At 41.4% G+C, this 23,139-nt stretch overlaps 1 protein-coding gene across 6 annotated transcripts in view; it reads right to left on the reverse strand.

Annotated features, from left to right (window-relative positions):
• LOC121576922 (protein-methionine sulfoxide oxidase mical2b) overlaps nucleotides 1–17,624 on the reverse strand; it is a 95,804-nt gene extending 78,180 nt beyond the window's left edge. For 4 of the 6 annotated variants that reach the window (XM_041890515.2, XM_041890514.2, XM_041890512.2 and 1 more), the window contains exon 1: nucleotides 17,342–17,620. The gene's annotated coding sequence lies outside the window, so the exon portion shown is untranslated. Of the gene's footprint in view, nucleotides 1–17,341 lie in introns of all 6 variants that reach the window. The other 2 variants (XM_041890513.2, XM_041890517.1) reach the window with 2 other exon arrangements.
• Nucleotides 17,625–23,139: the final 5,515 nt, after the last annotated feature.

The raw sequence follows: 23,139 nt of genomic DNA on the forward strand, positions 1-23,139 counted from the left end.
CACTATGCAGAAATCGCGTCGCCATTTCCTGGTTGCTAAAATTCTAATAGTTAACCTAATTTCAGTTTATGTGACAAAACAAGCAAGTATACTGTAGAGAATCATTGTACCATCTAAACCGCTGTGAAACATATTTTCCATAACCAAAAATATTGTATTTTCAGCTGTTTGAAGCTGGTGTATAAAACCCGAAAGTAAAAGATAGAAATAGCACACATAACAGATCTACCACTTCTTAGACTTGCTTTCAATGACAAAGACAGATCTATAACTCACATTGCTATGTGAATTTGGTCGGGTCGCCCAAAAAGTTACATATTGCAGCTTTAAATGGATCACAACATTTTCTTTGCAACCTTGGGTAGAAAACCAATAGCTTTTACTCATGATGAAAATAAATGGTGTGGTCATCCTCACAAGTCAAGCCAGTCCTCCATGAAAGCAATTCCGTGTGTCCTTCTCTTTGCAACCTAATGCTTCAACCAAACTCTCCTTGAATAGTCCAACAAACGGCAGCTTTCTGAGAATGCTATCCCTATGGTCCAATTCTCATATGAAGACTTTTCCTACAAGCCCAACATTTTGTAGAAATGGTCTAGTGACTAAAATGTTGTGACAACCCTAATCAAATAATACAATTATAAACCAATGCATGAAGAAAACTATGTAGTGTGATTACTGACATTTACCATTAAACCCAACCCAATACCATTTCAAAACACTATTCAGTGTGTGTTTGGGACTTTTACCATTGAATACCATTAGAGACCATGACATTGAAGCCGTTAGAACTGCTGTAGCCTACTGGTTTGCTTGTTCACCAGGAATGGTCTATTTAATCCAGATATTTTTTGAAGGGAATAAACCACACACACACACACACACACACAGAGGGGCTATTTCCTGGACACAGATTCAGCCTAAGAGAAGGATAAACTGAATTGCTTTCATGGAGGACTGGCTATAGGGGCAGCAGGTAGCCTAGCGATTAAGAGCTTCGGGCCAGTAACAGAAGGGTCTCTGGTTCGAATCCCGGAGTTCGCATGGTGATAAAAATCTGCTGTTCTGGCCTTGAGCAAGGCAGTTAACCCCCAACAACAACAACAACTACTCCCTGGGTGCTGATAATGTTGATGTCGATTAAGGCAGCCCCCCGCACACCTCTCTGATTCGCAGGAGTTGGGTTAAATGTGGAAGACACGTTTCGGTTGAATGCATTCAGTTGTGAAACGGACTAGGTTCCCCTTGAATTGTGAGGATGAACACAACATTTATTTTCATCATGAGCAAAAGCTATTGGTTTTCTACCCAAAGTTGCAAAGAAAATGTTAAGATCCATTTAATAAACACAGGTAACCAGCTAAATGGATAAAGGGTGTGGCAGTAGTAGGAACAGCGGCATTTTGTGGGCAAAACCTGGTACTTTCACACCAATTGATGGTAAATTATTAGTGATGGGAAGAAAAAAGAAAGTTACATATTGCAATATTATTTTCCACAATATTATATTGATACTTTGTCCCTCTGCAGCATACATACACTGAGTGTACAAAACATTAAGGATACTTGCTCATGACATAGACTGACTAGGTGAATCCAGGTGAAAGCTATGATCCCTTATTGATGTCACTTGTTAAATACACTTCAAAATCAGTGTACATGAAGGGGAGGAGACAGGTTAAAGAAGGATTTTTAAGACTTGAGACAATTGAGACATGGATTGTGTAAGTGTGCCATTCAGAGGGTGAAAATATTTAAGTGCCTTTGAATGTGGTATGGTAGTAGGTGCCAGGCGCACCGGTTTGAGTGTCAAGAACTGCAATGCTGCTGGGGTTTTCACGCTCAACAGTTTCAAGAATGTTCCACCATCCAAAGGACATCCAGCCAATTTGACAACTGTGGAAAGCAATGGAGTCAACATGGGCCAGCATCCCTGTGGAATGCTTTCGACACCTTGTAGATTCCATGCCCCAACGTATTGAGGCTGTTCTGAAGGCAAAAGGGGGTGCATTAGGAAGATGTTCCTAATGTTTTGTACACTCAGTGTATACAGTACATTTGCTCAAGGCTTGAGCAGTGTACACACATACACTATACAAATAAACCAATTATTCATATCCATAGCAATTATTCACTTCATTAAAAACATCTAGGCATTTTGGAGGTCAAACAACAAAGCACCAATTGACCCTTCAGTAAGCCCCACCCCCCTTTGGTACTGTTGCAACCTCTGTCAACATTTTCCCGGGAAGCCCAATTCCCCTTTCAAACCACTGAGGAAAACCCCACAATGATCTCAAATTGTGTTTTTAATACACAATGAAATTAAACAGACTGCCCCCTTGCTGATCAGGAGACTCTCGGGTATGTTGTGTCGAACTGTCATTACAATTGCTTCACGGGATCCTGGTCAAATTTAGTTTGTAGTGTGGCTAACCACTGGATGGTTGTGAATGCACTGTGGATGCAGTCAAAGCTACTAACCACTTTTGGAGCTAACAAGTTATCTCAAATCGTTTGCTGATTTTGACAGCAGATGATAGTTATATTCCTAACATAGCCAACTTAGCTAGCTAACATACATTTGAAGAAAGCAAGTTACATTAACTATGGCTAGATAGCTAGCATTATCAATGTTTTCAATGAGAACTAGTGAACCAAGCTACCTAGCTAACAAACAATGCAACAACAGTATAATTTCGGATTTTTAAAAAAAGAACACTAACAGGCTCTTCATTTCATGCATCATGGTTGCAAGTACCCCTGGTGCACTGTTCAATTTTGTATTACTTTTTTAATGAAAACCCTGTTTTTGCCATGGCCCTCCAAGGGTTTGAAACATGAGCTTGTCCAAGGTGTCGAACTCTGGGGCGGGGCTTAGCGAAAGGTAAATTCTAATCTTTTAAAATCTATTTAAAAATCAGAGCCATGGAACAAATGTAAGTGTTCTGTACCAAAGAAAAGCCTAAAGCTAAATAAACAAAAAACACATCTTATGCAAAGATACATGCTCGAAACACACTTGTTTTGGAGCGTTTTTTTTATAAAACACAACAATTTCAAAGATTTTACTGAGTTACAGTTCATATAAAGGAAATCAGTCAATTTAAATACATTCATTAGGCCCTAATCTATGGATTTCACATGACGTAGAATACAGATATGCATCTGTTGGTCACAGATACCTTTAAAAAAAAAAAGTAGGGGCGTGGGTCAGAAAACCAGTCAGTATCTGGTGTGACCACCATTTGCATCATGCAGTGCGACATCTCCTTGGCATAGAGTTGATAAGGCTGTGGAATGTTGTCCACTCCTCTTCAATGGCTGTGCGAAGTTGCTCGATATTGGCGGGAAATGGAACATGCTGTCGTACACGTCGATCCAATGGCTCAATGGGAAATGTCTCGTGAGTATGTAGGCCATGGAAGAACTGGGACATTTTCAGCTTCCAGGAATTGTGTACAGATCCTTGCGACATGGGGCCGTGCATTATCATGCTGAAACATGGAGGTGATGGCGGCGGATGAATGGCACGACAATGGGCCTCAGGATCTCGTCACGGTATCTCTGTGCATTCAAATTGCCATCGATAAAATGCAATTGTGTTCGTTGTCCGTAGTTTATGCCTCCCCCTACCATATCCCCACCACGCGGGGCACTCTGTTCACAATGTCAACATCAGCAAACTGATCGACCACACAATGCCATACATGCTGTCGGCCATCTTCCCGGTACAGTTGAAACCGGGATTCATCCGTGAAGAGCACACTTTTCCAGCATGGCAGTGGTCATTGAAGGTGAGTATTTGCCCACTGAAGTCGGTTACGATGCCGAACTGCAGTCAGGTCAAGACCCTGGTGAGGACGATGAGCACGCAAATGAGCTTCCCTGCGACAGTTTCTGACAGTTTGTGCAGAAATTCCTCGGTTGTGCAAACCCACAATTTCATCAGCTGTCCGGGTGGCTGGTCTCAGACGATCCCGCAGGTGAAGAAGCCGGATGTGGAGGTCCTGGGCTGCGTGGTGACACGTGGTCTGCGGCTGTGAGGCCGGTTGGACGTACTGCCAAATACTTTAAAACTACGTTGAGGCGGCTTATGGTAGAGAAATTAATCTTCAATTCTCTGGCAACAGCTCTGGTGGACATTCCTGCAGTAAGCATGCCAATTGCACACTCCCTCAAAACTTGAAACATCTGTGGCATTGTGTTGAGTGACCTTTTATTGTCCCCAGCACAAGGTGCACCTGTGTAATGATCATGCTGTTTATTTAATCAGCTTCTTGATATGCCACATTATCTTGGCAAAGGAGAAATGCTCAGTAACAGGGATGTAAACAAATGTGTGTCCTACATTTGAGAGAAATAAGCTTTTGTGCGTATGGCCAATTTCTGGGATATTTTATTTCAGCTCATGAAACCAATACTTTACATGTTGCGTTTATATTTTTGTTCAGTATAGATTCAGCCGTGGGACGATTTTCTCTTGAGTGGATGGTCAGGGGGACAGAACGTAATTACAAATAATTTGTAGACTGCAAATTGATCACAAGAAGCCCAAACAGATAATATTTGACTCAAAACTAATAATTTGAAACCTTGCTTACATTTGTATATGATCATATTTCTCTCTATTATGCATGGGAATACTTCGGAACAGATTTCCAAAATTGAAATCACTTGGAGCTGATTTGCAGTCTTTTATGTCCAACAATTAAACTTAGTGTGGTTCGCTGCAGGTAAGAACACAGTCCGGACGAAACACATGAAAATAAAGAGGCGCGCAGTATTACTGGTTGTTTGACTGCGAGCATTTGATGAAATGCACGCAGTACCATAACTTGATATCTCTGAACCATTCTGTGAGTAGCAGCGCATTTGTGAGCGCATCCGCAGATTAGGGGAGACGGGGGCTACTGAATATAGCCTATTCACGTTGCAGTTAAAGCGGCTGTTGCGCTGTTTCTTCCCGCATGTCGTTGGAAGACTATAGCAATTTGGGACACACAAGTTATGCTTCTTGATAATCGTAGATGGACTTAAGGTGAGCATTTTCTCCAATAAACAAATGACTTGCATGAACACATGGTTTTGTTTAGGTATTTTAGTTCGTTTGACATTTGGTCATGTGAAACCAACCGGACCAAAATAAATAAATATACAATGTAACAAATAAACGATCTCTGATTCAGAACGGTGTGGAAACGCCCTTAGGCAACACACTCAAACCCCTGCACAGTATCGATGGTGGAGGGAGAGTAAACTTTTCATGAACACACAAAAAAGAAAAAATTTTTGAAATGATTAACATTTTATTAAACAACCAATGTGGAATCAAATGGTTCCTTGCAGATTTACCTATTTTAATTGAATGCACTCCAAAAAAACTTCACCATCACTGGCTTTCACTGTACCGTCATCACACCACTCCACAGTATCAATAATTAAACGAACACTGAACACCATCAATTACCTTAATACTAGGCCTATTGCATTATTAAAAATGCATCAAAGATCTCTGCAGTGTATTCATCAAAACCAAAGTAAATTGAAAATTGCCGACCACAGGAACCTGACTGTTAGGTTGCAAGCCCTGGAGTCAATAAGCAGGTACAGTATGAGCAGGTAGCTAATGGAACAGGCTCAGGGTGGAAGCCAATCATATCTGGAGAAAAATCCATACGGGACTTATGCTCACACAAGTGGCATTATCTACTAGTACCTAGATGTTTACTAATACAGTTTATTCAGAAAGTATTCAGACCCCTTGACTTTTTCCACATTGTTACGTTAAAATAATAATAATAATAAGCCATTTAGCAGACGCTTTTATCCAAAGCGACTTACAGACATGCGTGCATAATTTTTTTGTGTATGGGTGGTCCCGGGGATCGAACCCACTACCTTGGCGTTACAAGCGCCGTGCTCTACCAGCTGAGCTACAGAGGACCACACAAAATAACACACAATACCCCATAATGACAAAGCGACAACAGGTTCAGAAAATTTTGCAAATGTATTACAAATAAAACAGAAATACCTTATTTACATAAGTATTCAGACCCTTTGCTATGAGAATCGAAATTGAGCTCAGGTGCATCCTGTTTCCATTGATCATCCTTGAGATGTTTCAACAACTTGATTGGAGACCACCTGTGGTAAATTCAATTGACTGGATATGATTTGGAAAGGCACACACCTGTCTATATAAAAGGTCCCACAGTTGACAGTGCATGTCAAAGCAAAAACCAAGCCATGAGGTCAAAGGAATTGTCTGTAGAGCACCGAGACAGGATTGTGTCGAGGCACAGATCTGGGGAAGGATCCCAAAAAATTTCTGCAGCATTGAAGGTCCCCAAGAACACAGTGGCCTCCATCATTCTTAAATGGAAGAAGTTTGGAACCGCCAAGACTCTTCCTAGAGCTGTCCACCCGGCCAAACTGAGCAATTGGGGGAGAGGGGCCTTGGTCAGGAAGGTGACCAAGAACCTGATGGTCACTGAAAGAGCTCTAGCGTTCCTCTGTGGAGATAGGAGAACCTTCCAGAAGGACAACCATCTCTGCAGCACTCCACCAATCAGGCTTTTATGGTAGAGTGGCCAGACGGAAGCCACTCCTCAGCAAAAGGCACGACAGCCCACTTGGAATTTGCCAAAAGGCACCTAAAGGACTCTCAGACCATGAGAAACAAGATTCTCTGGTCTGATGAAACAAAGATTGAACTCTTTGGCCTGAATGCCAAGCGTCACGTCTGGAGGAAATCTCGCACCATCCCTACAGTGAAGCATGGTGGTGGCAGCATCATGCTGTGGGGATGTTTTTCAGCTGCAGGGACTGGGAGATTAGTCAGGATCGAGGGAAAGATGAACGGAGTAAAGTACAGAGAGAGATCCTTGATGAAAACCTGCTCCAGAGCGCTCAGGACCTCAGACTGGGGCGAAGGTTTACCTTCAAAACAGGACAACAACCCTAAGCACAGCCAAGACAACGAAGGAGTGGCTTCAGGACAAGTCTCTGAATGTCCTTGAGTGGCCCAGCCAGAGCCCGGACTTGAAACCGATCGAACATCTCTGGAGAGACCTGAAAATAGCTGTGCAGCGACGCTCCCCATCCAAACTGACAATGCTTGCGAGGATCTGCAGAGAAGAATGGGAGAAACTCCCCAAATACAGGTGTGCCAAGCTTGTAGCATCCTATCCAAGAAGACTCGAGGCTGTTATCGCTGCCAAAGGTGCTTCAACAAAGTACTGAGTAAAGGGTCTGAATACTTATGTAAATGTGATATTTCCGTTTTTTATTTCTAATAAATTTGCGAAAATTTCTACAAACCTGTTTTTGATTTGTCATTATGGGGTATTGTGTGTATATTGATGAGGGAAAAAATGATTTTAATTCATTTCAGAATAAGGCTGTAACGTAACAAAATGTGGAAAGAGTTGAGGTCTGAATAATTTTCCGAATGCACTCTGTGCATTATGTGGTGCTTTGCGACATACAATGTCCAAAAGTTACCTAGTAAACACACAAGCAATCACAGTAATACTGTAAAAGGAAAAAGTCTGTCTTCCACTCACATGCATCTGTCTGTATGAATACTTTTGTCTCAGTCAACATTCCCAGAATATACATTGGCCTCTGACAGAAACCCATCCGTTTCAACAGTGACACTGACACCACTAGCTCCTGGTGTATTTTTGTCTTGCCTCTGGGCTGATATAAGGGCTGTGCCTGCATAAGACACTTATAAGTGACAGGAAGTAGTGAGACCTTCTGTAACTGTTTTTTTTACCCGCATGGGCAAGAAGAGAGAGATTCTGAAAAGCTCACATGAAAATGGTAGAAGATTAACATCTCTGCGGTAACAATGGGAATGAGGCCCTTTTAGAAAAATGCTTTGGCCATTGAGAGGGCTCAGGATTAAAGTCAAATTGGCAGGAACTACTGTACATCCAGTAAGAGCCAGGTTTCATAAAATGGTTATGCTCCCAGGAAATCTGGACCTGAATGTGAATCTTGACCTGGAATACCATTCATATAATGTTTCGCAGGAAATCATTGTATAGGAGACTTGAGGTGAAAAATAGTGCAAAGATGTATCAGTTGACCAGGAGGTCCAATACAACTCTACATTTGCCATAATACAAGGAAAATAACTGTTTTGGGAGGGATTTGTCTAAGCACCTACGTATGCTGGCAAAGCCATTGACTAGCACAAACCTTCACTCATACTTAAGCTCTTTGCGCCAATTGTTTTTCTAGTTGTTGTTTACAGAATGGCATAATGCATGTTTTGAAAGCAGCTTTTCAGTTCAGACACAAGTGCAATATACTGTACATTACTGAACCCCTTGTGTGTGTGTGTGTGTGTGTGTGTGTGTGTGTGTGTTCATACATTCATTAGAACACAAATTATCACAAACAGCTAGGTTTTATGGTCACATACACCGGATAAGTGCAGTTTTACAGGATCTGCCATAGTGTTATGGCACCCCTGGAGCAATTTAGGGTTAAGAGCCTTGCTCAAGGGCACATCGACATATTCTTCACCTGATCGGATTGGGTATTCTAACCAGCAACCTTTCGATTACTAGCCCAACACTCTAACCACTAGCCTAATTGCCACCCTGATCACCGCCAACCTGAGCACCTCCAACACAGTGAATGGGAAAATTGTGATTTGCTGAATGTGCAATCCTCATTTCTTCAAAAGTACTCTGGTGGGTTTGAAGAGTACTGTACGTGTCTAAAAATAAGCTAAATCAAAAAGGCACTTTTGAGAGATTAATAATAATATTTATGTTGAATAAATTAATGTGAAAAATTGTATTTCAGAATATAGACAACTCCATATTTTAGAGCACACTATAACAGGTATAATAACACCAAGATGCTTTCTGTACAATGTACAGTTCACGGATCATAGGGTCTTACAGGAGGCATGTATAGGTCTAAAAAGGTCCTAATGGCCACTTTCATCATGATTTGCAAAAAAATTGTTTGTTATACAAATGTAAAAAATATGATAATCCTCTACTGCACATACAGTTGAAGTCATTAAAACTCGTTTTTCAACCACTCCACACATTTCTTGTTAACAAACTGTAGTTTTGGCAAGTCGGTTAGGACATCTACTTTGTGCATGACACAAGTAATTTTTCCAACAATTGTTTACAGACAGATTATTTCCCTTAATCACAATTCCAGTGGGTCAGAAGTTTACATGCACTAAGTTGACTGTGCCTTTAAACAGCTTGGAAAATTCCAGAAAATGATGTCATGGCTTTAGAAGCTTCTGATATACTAATTGACATAATTTGAGTCAATTGGAGGTGTACCTGTGGATGTATTTCAAGGCCTACCTTCAAACAGTGCCTCTTTGATTGACATCATGGAAAAATCAAAAGAAATCAGCCAAGACCTCAGAAAAACCAGTCTGGTTCATCCTTGGGAGCAATTTCCAAATGCCTGAAGGTACCACGTTCATCTGTACAAACAATAGTACGCAAGTATAAACACCATGGGACCACGCAGCCGTCATACCGCTTAGGAAGGAGACGCATTCTGTCTCCTAGAGATGAACGTACTTTGGTGCGAAAAGTGCAAATCAATCCCAGAACAACAGCAAAGGACCTTGTGAAGATGCTGGAGGAAACGGGTACAAAAGTATCTATATCCACAGTAAAACAAGTCCTATCTCGACATAACCTGAAAGGCCGCTCAGCAAGGAAGAAGCCACTGTTCCAAAACCGCAATAAAAAAAGCTGCACATGGAGACAAAGATCGTACTTTTTGGAGAAATGTCCTCTGGTCAATGAAACAAAAATAGAACTGTTTGGCCATAATGACCATCGTTATGTTTGGAGGAAAAATGGCTTGCTAGCTGAAGAACACCATCCCAACCGTGAAGCACGGGGGTGGCAGCATCATGCTGTGGGGGTGCTTTGCTGCAGGAGGGACTGGTGCACTTCACAAAATAGATGGCATCATGAGGAAGGAAAATTATGTGGATATATTGAAGCAACATCTCAAGACATCAGTCAGGAAGTTAAAGCTTGGTCACAAATGGGTCTTCCAAATGGACAATGACCCCAAGCATACTTCCAAAGATGTGGCAAAATGGCTTAAGGACAACAAAGTCAAGGTATTGGAGTGGCCATCACAAAGCCCTGACCTCAATCCTATAGAAGATTTGTGGGCAGAACTGAAAAAGCGTGTGTGAGCAAGGAGGCCTACAAACACCAGCTCTGTCAGGAGGAATGGGCCAAAATTCACCCAATTTATTTTGGGAAGCTTGTGGAAGGCTACCCGAAACGTTTGACACAAGTTAAACAATTTAAAGGCAATGCTACCAAATACTAATTGAGTGTATGCAAATTTCTGACCCACTGGGAATGTGATGAAAGAAATAAAAGCTGAAATAATTCATTCTCTCTACTATTATTCTGACATTTCACATTCTTAAAATAAAGTGGTGATCCTAACTGGACCTAAGACAGGGAATTGTTACTAGGATTAAATGTCAGGAATTGTGAAAAACTGAGTTTAAATGTATTTGGCTAAGGTGTATGTAAACTTCCGACTTCAACTGTAGTTGCCCTTAGGCAACAGAAAACCTTTTTGCCCCTCACACCTCCCCATATGATATATTTGTTTAATTCCTACACCTTGACAATATGTGATGACATGTCTGTAAACAATCCAATGAGGTGCAGAAGTTGGTATGATGTATCAATTGGGGAAGGGAACTTCTTTCAGGAAGCAGAGCGACGTGAGCCAACAGGTAAGATATATTTAATTAGTTTGCATGTTTAAAGAGATAACTTGACAATAAAAAATATGTACTTGTGTAAGAACCTCTAAAGAACAGAGCATGTGAGTGGAGTTTAGCGGTTGCTCATGGAGGGTGCTCGCTCCGGTGCTCCCGGTCCTTTCCAACCCTCTGCTAAAAACCGCTCCGCACTCACAGGAAAAAAAAAAACTGCTGGTCCAAATTCGCTCCATTCAAAAAAAATGCCGCTCCAAAGTTACAATTTAACCGTCTATTTTTGTGACTATCTGGACCTACCATTTGGTTTTGAAGTATTGAAATTGGATTTCAATTCAAAGTATTTGAATAAACATGAAAAGGTGAATGTAAGAAGCGCACATCATTTCAAATAGGCTACATGTCATATTAAAACATCATATAAAACACTCTAAATAGGTCAGCAGCCAGACAGGGAGCCTAATGAATTATTTAGGCTATATTATTTCAATTATTTTAAGGCTATAGCCTACAAAGAAATACATTGTGAAGCATTTGCGAGTGCGACACCATAGGCTGGTAGGGACATACAGCGCTCAGCATTTAAACAACATTTTGTTGTATTAAATCATTATAGTCTATAAATTGGGCACAAGCGCCTTCAGAAAGTATTCACACCCCTTGACTTCTTCCACATTATGTTGTGTTACAGCTTGAATTTAAAATTGATTAAATTGAGACTGTCACTGGCCCACACACAATACCCCATAATTTCAAAGTGGAATTATGTTTTTAGAAATTCTTACAAATTAGTCAATAAGTATTCAACCTGTTTGTTATGGCAACCCTAAATAAGTTCAGGAGTAAAGATGTGCTTAACAAGTCCCATAATAAATTGCATGGACTCCCTCTGTGTGCAATAAGTGTTTTTGAATGACAACCTCATCTCTGTACCCCACACACACAATTATCTGTAAGATTCCTCAGTCGAGCAGTGAATTTCAAACACAAATAAAAATAAATAGACATTGAATATCTCTTTGAGCATGGAGACGTTATTAATTACACTTTGGATGGTGTATCAACACACCCAGTCACTACAAATACACAGGCGTCCTTCCTAACTCAGTTACCGGAGAGGAAGGAAACCGTTCAGGGATTTCACCATGAGGCCAATGGTGACTTTAAAACAGTTACAGTTTAATGGCTTTGATAGGAGAAAGCTGAGGATGGATCAACAACATTGTAGTTACTCCACAATACTAACCTAATTGACAGAGGGAAAAGAAGGAAGCCTTTATAGAATGTAAATATTCCAAAACATGCATCCTGTTTGCAACAAGGCACTAAAGTAATACTGAAAATATTTGGCAACGCAATTAACTTTTTGTCCTGAATACAAAGTATTATGTTTGGGGCAAATCCAATACAACACATTACGGAGTACCACTCTCCATATTTTCAAGCATAGTGATGGCTGCATTATGTTATGGGTATGCTTATAATCATTAAAGACTGGGGAGTTTTTCAGGATAAAAAATAAATGGAATGGAGCTAAGCACAGGCAAAATCCTAGAGAAAAACTGGTTCAGTCTGCTTTCCACCAGACACTGGGAGATGAATTCACCTTTCAGCAGGACAATAACCTAAAACACAAGGCTAAATCTATACTTGAGTTGCTTACCAAGAAGACAGTGAATGTTCCTGAGTGGCTGAGTTACAGTTTTTACTTAAATCTACTTGAACATCTATGGCAAGACCTGAAAATGGTTGTCTAGCAATGATCAACAACCAATTTGACAGAGCTTGAAGAATTTTGATAAAATAGGCAAATGTTGCACAATCCAGGTGTGGAAAGCTTTTAGAGACTTAACCTTTTCACATGTACCAACAAACAGGTGTGATCATTCTACAGTGGTCCCTGCAGCGTACGCTCAAACCGGTGTGATTAGAAAGCTTATTTAGAACGTCCAGTTTCGATTAATGCAGCAGTCAGCATTTGAGCTGGCCACACCGTTTCTTCACAGAAACATTTTGCACAAACACAGTCCTTACAAAGTTATGTCCTGAATGTGAATGTTTATTTTTGGATGCAATGTTCAGACATTCACAGAAGTAGAGAGAGCATACACAATCATCCAAACCGGAAAATGTAGGCTACATTAGTCCTGGCGCAAACTGAAGAAAGATTGACGCAACACTAGCGGTCATATTTAGATAACTCTCGGCTGACAGAAACCACAATATGAATTAGGTAATAGCAATTACTATTTCTAATTAATCACATCACGGGTGAGCTCACCATTGATCTAAATAATTGAGTAAAACACTTTCTAGTAAATCGGAAGTAATCTGATGATGATGGGTAGTTTGTGCACACCGACATGTTTGTTTTTCGCTTCAACCAAAGATAAGAGGAGACAAGATGAGCTTGGTCTGTTTGCAGTATGCATGTTGAAGGGTGTGTGTCGCCTACGATCACTGACTTCCCTTCATTCACTTCCGGAAGTTTACTCAAAAGACAAGAGAACCATTCCTTCACCTCAGTATAACTTCTTTGGTCTTACAGACGTTTAAGTGACACCCAGACTGCATTGTATAATGTCAACAAACATGGCGCCACACATCGCTGTCAAATACACTACCGGTCAAAAGTTTTAGAACACCTACTCAATCAAGGGTTTATATATATATATTTTACACACACTACCGTTCAAAATGTTGGGGTCACTTGTCTTTGTTTTCCATGAAAACATACATGAAATTAGTTTGAATAGGAAATATATATATATATGACTAATTAAGCTTCCATATGATAGCGCAGCACTTGTAGACTAGCACAGGAGAGCAGTGCCACAGATTAAAGGAGAAACTAGTGATCAAACCTGAGTTAGTAAGTAGCCTATCTTTGGTAGAGTGCACGCGGCTCGCCTTGCTCCCTACGACAGTCAAGTAAACTGTGAGTTTGAGATTTTTCTCATTTAAGTAATGCATAGTAATATACCACTTTACACACAAATAAATATTCTAAATTAATGCTTTACTTTTATTAAATGCAACGAGTAATATATAAAGTAACTACTACCAACACTGCAACTAGATATTTAACCCTGTTTAAAAATGGTCAAAGTTGAGGTGGTAGAACTGACCAAATGAAATTACATTTACGTCATTTAGCAGACGCTCTTATCCAGAGCGACTTACAAATTGGTGCATTCACCTTATAGCCAGTGGGATAACCACTATGAACTATAGATTCTTATAACCTATTCCATTCTACAGGTAAACATGCTTGGCTCATGTCTGTCATTTCCATATAGGCTATGTAACTATTTGTAAAAAAAACTGCCCATTACTAAAATTGGTGAAATTACTTAATTTAGCTTTTATTTGATTACTCTTTTGATTGACTTAGCGACAGTGAGGGAAAAAAATATTTGATCCCCTGCTGATTTTGTACGTTGCCCACTGACAAAGACATGATCAGTCTAGAATTTTAATGGTAGGTTTATTTGAACAGTGAGAGACAGAATAACAACAACAAAATCCAGAAAAACGCATAGACATAAAATTATAGACTGATAATTTCTTTGTCAGTGGGCAAACATACAAAATCAGCAGGGGATCAAATACTTTTTTCCCTCACTGTACTTACTTTTTTTTTTAAATTGTTGTTGCATTGTTGAGAGGTGAACCTGCAAGTAAGCATTTCATTACACTGTGTACTCCATGTATATAATGTGTATATGACAAATAAACAAACTTGAACATAGATGGGGGAGGGCAGCCAGAAAGAGGGGAAAAGATGGCCAGCTTTGTGGTTAGACTGTAGGTGAACATACATAGGCCCTTAAAATCATCAAATGTTATGTAACCCATAAATCTCACATTAGAACTGACGAAATGAATCATAGGTCTTATAACTTATTCCATTCTACAAGTTTTTTTGTTGGCGGCTCATGTCGCTTTATATTCATACAAGACACGAGACAGCAACAGAAGAGTAGGATATGATGGCAAGAGACACCAGACAAGACACAGAGACAGCAACAGAAGAATATGTGATGGAGAGAGAGACACCAGACAAGACAGAGACAGCAATAGAATATTAGGATATGATGGAGAAAGACACCAGAAGAACAGAACAGGCCATAACAGAAGAGGATAGACAAAGGAGACAGTACCAAATAATAACCTGAGACAGCAACAGACAAGACAAAGACAGCAACAGAGAAGATAGAGAAAGTGACAGAAGAGGGCAGATGGAGAGAGAACAGAGGTGGGTTGAGCACACAGTCTGTATCACTTCAAGCTGCTCTATAAAATTACTATCAAAACAATTGTTTACTTTTACACTTTCTACAACCAGGACAGGACGAGAGAGGAGGGTGGAGACAGCAACATATAAGACTAAGAGACAGGAACAGAAGAGGGCAGGATTTATTTATTTTTTATTTATTTATTTAACCAGGTAAGCCAGTTGAGAACAAGTTCTCATTTACAACTGCGACCTGGCCAAGATAAAGCAAAGCAGTGCGATAAAAACAACAACACAGAGTTACATATGGAATAAACAAAACGTACAGTCAATAACACAATAGAAAATCTATATACAGTGTGTGCAAATTTAGTAAGTTATGGAGGTAAGGCAATAAATAGGCCATAGTGCAAAATAATTACAATTTAGTATTAACACTGGAGTGATAGATGTGCAGAAGATGATGTGCAAATAGAGATACTGGGGTGCAAATGAGCAAAATAAATAACAATGTAAATAACAATATGGGGATGAGGTAGTTGGGTGGGCTAATTACAGATGGGCTGTGTACAGGTGCAGTGATCGGTAAGCTGCTCTGACAACTGATGCTTAAAGTTAGTGAGGGAGATAAGTGTCTCCAGCTTCAGAGATTTTGCAGTTCGTTCCAGTCATTTGCAGCAGAGAACTGGAAGGAATGGCGGCCAAAGGATGTGTTGGCTTTGGGGATGACCAGTGAGATATACCTGCTGGAGCGCATACTACGGGTGGGTGTTGCTATGGTGACCAATGAGCTAAGATACAGCGGGGATTTGCCTAGCAGTGATTTATAGATGACCTGGAGCCAGTGGGTTTGGCGACGAATATGTAGTGAGGGCCAGCCAACGAGAGCGTACAGGTCACAATGGTGGGTAGTATATGGGGCTTTGGTGACAAAACGGATGGCACTGTGATATACTACATCCAATTTGCTGAGTAGAGTGTTGGAGGCTATTTTGTAAATCTAGCCCACTCAACAAATATGATTTGTTATGTTTGGTTACATAAGACAGGTGGTTACTTAAGGCAAAAACGAAAGTAGGGTGGATGGGGGTGCGTATAACACGAAAGTCTAGCAACCCAAAGGTTGCGAGTTCAAATCTCCTCACAGACAACTTTAGCAACTTTTCAACAACTTACTACTTTTTAGTTACTTTTCAACTACTTAGCATGTTAGCTAACCCTTCCCCTAACCTTAACCCATTAACCTAACTCCTAAACTTAACCTTAACCCTAACCCGTAGCCTAGCTAACGTTAGCCAGCTAGCTAGAATTCATAACATATCATGTTTTTCAAAATCGTAAGATATTGTATGTTTTGCAAATTCGTAACATATAATAGGAATTGTAATTCGTAACATGTCATACGAAACGGGTGATGGACATCCACAAATTAATACATACCATATGAAACAAAATATAATACTACATGGAGTGTCTCGGATTTATATACAGAATAATACGAAATGCTCTGAGACCAGGTTGTCAAGACAGATAGCCTTGGTTACAGCCTATGTTGAAAAAGTTATTCAGAGCAAATTGATGACTATAGGCTATTTCAATAGTTTAGTGTCTCAAATACTCGGACAAACACCATAGAATGCACTTGATTTTACAGTAACAGTGCAGGGCCCCAGAATGCGCATGTTACCTGTTGTAAAATATGGAGCATGATCTTTTTAAAACTAGGACTGTGCAGTGGTGGAAAAAGTACTCAATTGTCATACTTGAGTAAAAGTTAAAAGTAAAAGTAAATGCGTTACATCTCATTCCTTATACTAAGCAAACCAGACGGCACGTTTTTATTTTATTTACGGAGACAGGGGCACACTCCAACACTCAAACATAATTTACAAATGCAGTAGTTGTGTTTATTGAGTCTGCCAGATCAGAGGCAGTAGGGATGACAATGCGTTATATTGATAGGTGCGTGAATGGACCATATAGCTGTCCTGCCTGAGCATTTGAAATGTAATGAGTACTTTTGGGTGTCAGGGAAAATGTTTGGGAGTAAAAAGTACATATTTTCTTAAGGAATCTAGTGGAGTAAAAGTTGTCAAAAATATAAATAGTAAAGTACAGATACCGCAAAAAACGACTTAAGTAGTCATGCAAAGTATTTTTTACTTAAGTACTTCACACCACTGGGACTGTGTAACCAAACACTATGTTACAGTATTCAGAACCCGATAGCATCTCCCAAGAAATGTATAAATATTTCAGTGGCACACGTTGAACAGAAATACCACGAGCTAAAGTTGAATAGAATATACAGGCAATTTATGTTTAAAGTGTTAAAAACTCACCTGAATATTTCGGAATTTTAGATGACGTTCCAGTTAGTCGGTCAGTCGTACACTCACGCTCAAACGACAAACACACTGTCATTCACTTACATGTGTGTGTCAATTGAAACGAACTTCAAAATGACAGCTGTCCCAATCAAGACGCCTTGTTTTATCCAGACTAAACAAAGTTTCCACCGAGCAATAAACTTCAAGGTCTCCAACTTCTATCTTAGTCAGTTGACTATCGAAATGTTCTCACTTTGTAGACGACAAACGGGAGCCGTGGATAATGCCTGACGAAGTCTTTAGAGGAGGTGCTACGGAGTAATTACATCCAATGAGAAACTGAGCGATAAACTTGAAGCGTAAATTTGCTGCCAGACGAATCCTCGGATTAACTGTGAGCTACTTTCTCCCTGTTAGTAGACCCCTAATAACATTTTGGAACCTAATGCATTTGAGAAGTAATGGAGAAACGATGAAATTGAGGGATAGTTAGTGCATTATGTTGTCTAACAGAAATGAAGAAGTTGCACAATTTGTCATGACCGTCATGACAGTAGGTAACATGTGACAATAGATGCCCAAGGCAGCCCCAAATAATTCACTCCAAGGAGTCATTGTCAATAGACATAATAGACATAACAAGAACGCACACACACACACACAGTCTTGTCCAGCTAACCTTGTGGGGACACACAATTCAGTCCCATTCAAAATCCTATTTTCCCTAACCCCTAACCCTAAACCTAACCGTAACCCGTACTCTTACCCTTACCTTAACCCTAACCTTAACCCTAACCTTAACCCAAAAACCTAATCTTAACCCTAACCCTAAACCTAACCCTAGCTCCTAACCCTAACCCTTAACGTAATTCTAACCCTAACACTAATTCTAACCTTAACCTTAAACCCCCTAGAAATAGCATTTGACCTCGTGGGGACTAACAAAATGTCCCCAGTTGGTCAAATATTTTGTTTGTTTACTATTATTCTGGTCCCCACAAGAATAGTTAAACATGTCCACACACACACACACACACACACACACACACACACACACACACACACACACACACACACACACACACACAAACAAACACAAACACACACGCACAAGGAGGGCTGGGCACTCCTCCACATTGCAGCGTGTTTCATTGCCTTGCTACAGCTATCCTTTTGGAGGGCTTGAGTTCCAGAGACATATAATTTTCTCCTCCATTCACAGTAAGCAAACAAACCCTCCACACACTGACATAATACATCACGGCTTCAGAATGACAAACCAGCCACATAGTAAAGTGAACCTAGAGGATCAAGGAGCTAACATTTATAACCTTCCACAATAGCCTATGATAAGCACATCTCAAGACAGGGCCTAAGGGGCCTCTGTGAGTGTTTAAGAGTGAGTTATCACATACTATGGAAACATATTGTAAAAAAAATAATGTTGTATGATCAAATAATGTTCTATTAAAATTTGATTGCGTAATTTTTTTTATTTTATTGTGTAATTTTCAAACTGAATCCCAGCCTGATCGTATGCCCCGTGAATGTGCATCTGAAATAAATGATTACATGGCCATCTACAGGACAGAAAATGCTATTGCAAATCCATCACTACTTGCACAGCCAACATGGTCAACTTCTCTCTCAGTCTCTGCATTATATGCTACATAAAGACAGTGAAAAGAGTATCAGGAATGTGCTACTTCTTAAATTGACCTTTACTTAGCCAGTGATATGGTATTGCGTTTTAACCATATAAATCCATAATAGTAGGCCTAGGACCAATACTGAATGATGACATCATACTGTGTAAAATAATAATAGGCAAACTCTAGTGTAAAGAAATGAAACATCCTAAGACAATATACTCAAGGTAAGAAAGTGTGCCGATTATAGGGGGTTAACAATAACAGCAACAACAACAACATCAGCATCCTCCTTTTCCATTGAGTCATGGAAAACACACCGGCTCTAACGGTCGTCGGATGTGGCAGAGCTTGAAAACTATTACAGACTACAAAGGGAAGCACAGCCGCGAGCTGCCCAGTGACACAAGACTTCCAGACGAGCTAAACCACTTCTATGCTCGCTTCGAAGCAAGCAACACTGAAGCATGCATGAGAGCACCAGCTGTTCCGGATGACTATGTGATCACGCTCTCCATAGCCAATGTGAGTAAGACTTTTAAGCAGGTCAACATTCACAAGGCCGCAGGGCCAGACGGATTACCAGGACATGTACTCCGAGCATGTGCTGACCAACTGGCAAGTGTCTTCACTGACATTTTCAACATGTCCCTGACTGAGTCTGTAATACCAACATGTTTCAAGCAGACCACCATAGTCCCGTGCCCAAGGACACTAAGATAACCTGCCTAAATGACTACCGACCCGTAGCACTCACGTCCGTAGCCATGAAGTGCTTTGAACGGCCCTTCATGGCTCACATCAACACCATTATCCCAGAAACCCTAGACCCAATACAATTTGCATACCGCCCCAACAGATCCACAGATGATACAATCTCTATTGCACTCCACACTGCCCTTTCCCACCTGGACAAGAGGAACACCTACGTGATAATGCTATTCACTGACTACAGCTCAGCATTCAACACCATAGTGCCCTCAAAGCTCATCACTAAGCTGAGGATCCTGGCACTAAACACCTCTCTCTGCAACTGGATCCTGGACTTCCTGACGGGCCGCTCCCAGGTGGTAAGGGTAGGTAACAACACATCTGCCACACTGATCCTCAACACGGGGGCCCCTCAGGGGTGTGTGCTCAGTCCCCTCCTGTACTCCCTGTTCACCCATGACTGCATGGCCAGGCACGATTCCAACACCATCATTAAGTTTGCCGATGACACAACAGTGGTAGGCCTGATCACCGACAACGATGAGACAGCCTATAGGGAGGAGGTCAGAGACCTGGCCGTGTGGTGCCAGGACAACAACCTCTCCCTCAACGTGACCAAGACAAAGGAGATGATTGTGGACTACAGGAAAAAAAAGAGGACTGAGCACGCCTCCATTCTCATCGACGGGGCTGTAGTGGAACAGGTTGAGAGCTTCAAGTTCCTTGGTGTCCACATCACCAACAAACTATCATGGTCCAAACACACCAAGACAGTCGTGAAGAGGGCACGACAAAGCCTATTCCCCCTCAGGAGACTGAAAAGATTTGTCATGGGTCCTCAGATCCTCAAAAAATTATACAGCTGCACCATCGAGAGCATCCTGACTGGTTGCATCACCGCCTGGTATGGCAACTGCTCGGCCTCCGACCGCAAGGCACTACAGAGGGTAGTGCGTACGGCCCAGTACATCACTGGGCCCAAGCTTCCTGCCATCCAGGACCTCTATACCAGGCCGTGTCAAAGGAAGGCCCTCAAAATTGTCAATGACTCCAGCCACCATAGTCATAGACTGTTCTCTCTGCTACCGCACGTCAAGCGGTACCGGAGTGCCAAGTCTAGGTCCAAAAGACTTCTCAACAGCTTCTACCCCCAAGCCATAAGACTCCTGGAACAGCTAATCATGGTTCCCAAACTATTTGCCTAGAAGTGATTAATACTTCCCCCCAAAAAACAAATCCTCCTCCAAATATGGTATTTTACAGTTAATACCGTCAATGGCCCTAATAGTGTCTGAAAGTGTTTTTCCACAGCCGCTGAGCCGCGCAACTGAAAGCCCTATCACCCGTAGTTTTTAGGATGCTGTGGGGCTGCTGAAAGGAGAAGGTCCTGGAGGAGAGAAGGGTGCGTGTGGGGCAAGAGGGTAGAATGAGGTCAGACAGATATTTGGGTCCAGAGTTGTGGATAGCTTGGTATGTGTGAACCAGGATTTTGTAGTTGATGCATGAGCATATGGGGAGCCAGTGGAGGTTGAACAGCACTGGAGTGATGTGCTCGTGGGGGGAGGGGTGCGTTAGGACACGTGCATGACAGTTCTGGACATATTGTAGCATGTTTAGGTATTTGGCAGATGCACCAACAAAAAGGGCGTTACAATAGTCCAGACGGGATGAAATAAAGGATGAGTCACTCAGCTGCAAGTTGTGATAGCATAGGTAATAACCTGCCACTGTTCCATAGATGGAAAAATGTGACTTTGGTCATACTCTTGATGTTGGCCTCAAACAAGAGCTGACTGTCAAATATCACACTAAGATTGCGAACCTTACTGGAGGGGAGGACCTTGACATCATCAATATTGAGGCTGTAGCTGCTGATGTTGTGTATGATGGTGCGAGTGCCAATCAGGACGACCTCTGTCTTTTTGCAGTTTAACTGCAGGAAACTCAACTGCATCCACACTTTGATGTGCTGCAGGCAGCTGACAAGGAGTGCAGTGGCATTGGCAGTGTCAGTGTTTGTGGAGACATACAGCTGAGTGTCGTCAGCATAAAAGTGAAAGCCTAGTTCGTGTTTCCTCAAGATGTTTCCTAGTGGCAGCATTTAGATACAAAACAGTAGTAGACCTAGGACCGAGCCTTGAGGGACCCCCTGTCAGACCACAACCGTGTCTAACGTACTAGTACCAATGGCTACAAACTGGTAACGATCTGTGAGATAGGACCAGTCCAGGCAGTGTCTGACAGGCCCAGGAGCTTCTCCATGCGGTCCAGTAGGATGGCACAGCTGACCGTGTCGAATGCTGCACTGAGGTCCAGCAGTATGAGGATGCTGGCAGCCCCAGAGTCAGCATTCATGAGTGGGTCATTGGTGACCCTTACCAGGGCGGTCTTGGTGCTGTGTCTAGCTCTGAAACCAGACTGGAAGGGCTCAAGTTGGTTGTGAGGGGCCAGATGGTTTTGGAGTTGGCTAGAAACAGCACGTTCGAGGAGCTTACTCCGGAAGGGCTGGTTGGAAATAGGCCTGTAGTTCTGGAGGTTGTCAGGGTCAGATCCAGACTTTTTAAGGACTGGTGTGACTGCGGCCAGTTTGAACCGAGGAGGGACACATCCAGTTATGAGGGACTTGTTGATCATTTCTGTGAAGAAAGGCTCCATTAATATTAAGACACAGTTTTCAGCAACTGCAGGAAAACTAAAAAGACAGAATGCCTTACAACAGTGTGAATGGATTGTGTCAGCATATTTTATAACTAATGAGATACTGTATTTTAAAGAGGTGGCCATATACTACACAGTTTACAAACACGAGAACACCAATATAAATTCATTATTTCACAGGCTGTTTCACCATTGGAGATTTTATGGCAGATTTGATGTTTTTCCTTTCATTACAGAATGTGGCTGAATTAATAGACCTGGAAAAATTAAAGGAAGCAGCCTGTTGGAAAACTCCAATGACGGTGTAAGCTGCTCCACTTAGAGATGATTTTGGTGAAATATTTAGTGGGTGGAAAATGTTCTGCTTTGGGAAAAATGAAGATAAGTACTATGCACAGTATGATGCATATAAACATCTGTGATTTATCAACAGAATTACAGGGTATTAGGGTTGGTGAGCAGCATGTATTCCCCAGTGCCTCTCTCCGGTACACCAATCCCGAGTTAGCCCGTTTGGCAGACTGGGCAGCCTCATTTTATACTGAAGCTTTTGCAGAGATGTTCTTATAATGTTCCTAGAGATGTGTTGCTATGTAAGCAGGGAGTTGGCTGAAGTGGATTTGAGTGGTACGTTGTGACGGAAACTCTTACTGGTGATGGTTACCAGACTTGAGCTGCTGTTAGTGACAACCTGCATCTGTCTAGACTAGTCCATGCTGCTATGGAGACGGGGAGGGCAGGATGTGTTTTCCTGCCTGTTATTTGATACAGTACATGTCTTTGTTGGTCAAT

Source organism: Coregonus clupeaformis, chromosome 11, assembly GCF_020615455.1.
Source record: "Coregonus clupeaformis isolate EN_2021a chromosome 11, ASM2061545v1, whole genome shotgun sequence".
NCBI lineage: Eukaryota > Metazoa > Chordata > Actinopteri > Salmoniformes > Salmonidae > Coregonus > Coregonus clupeaformis.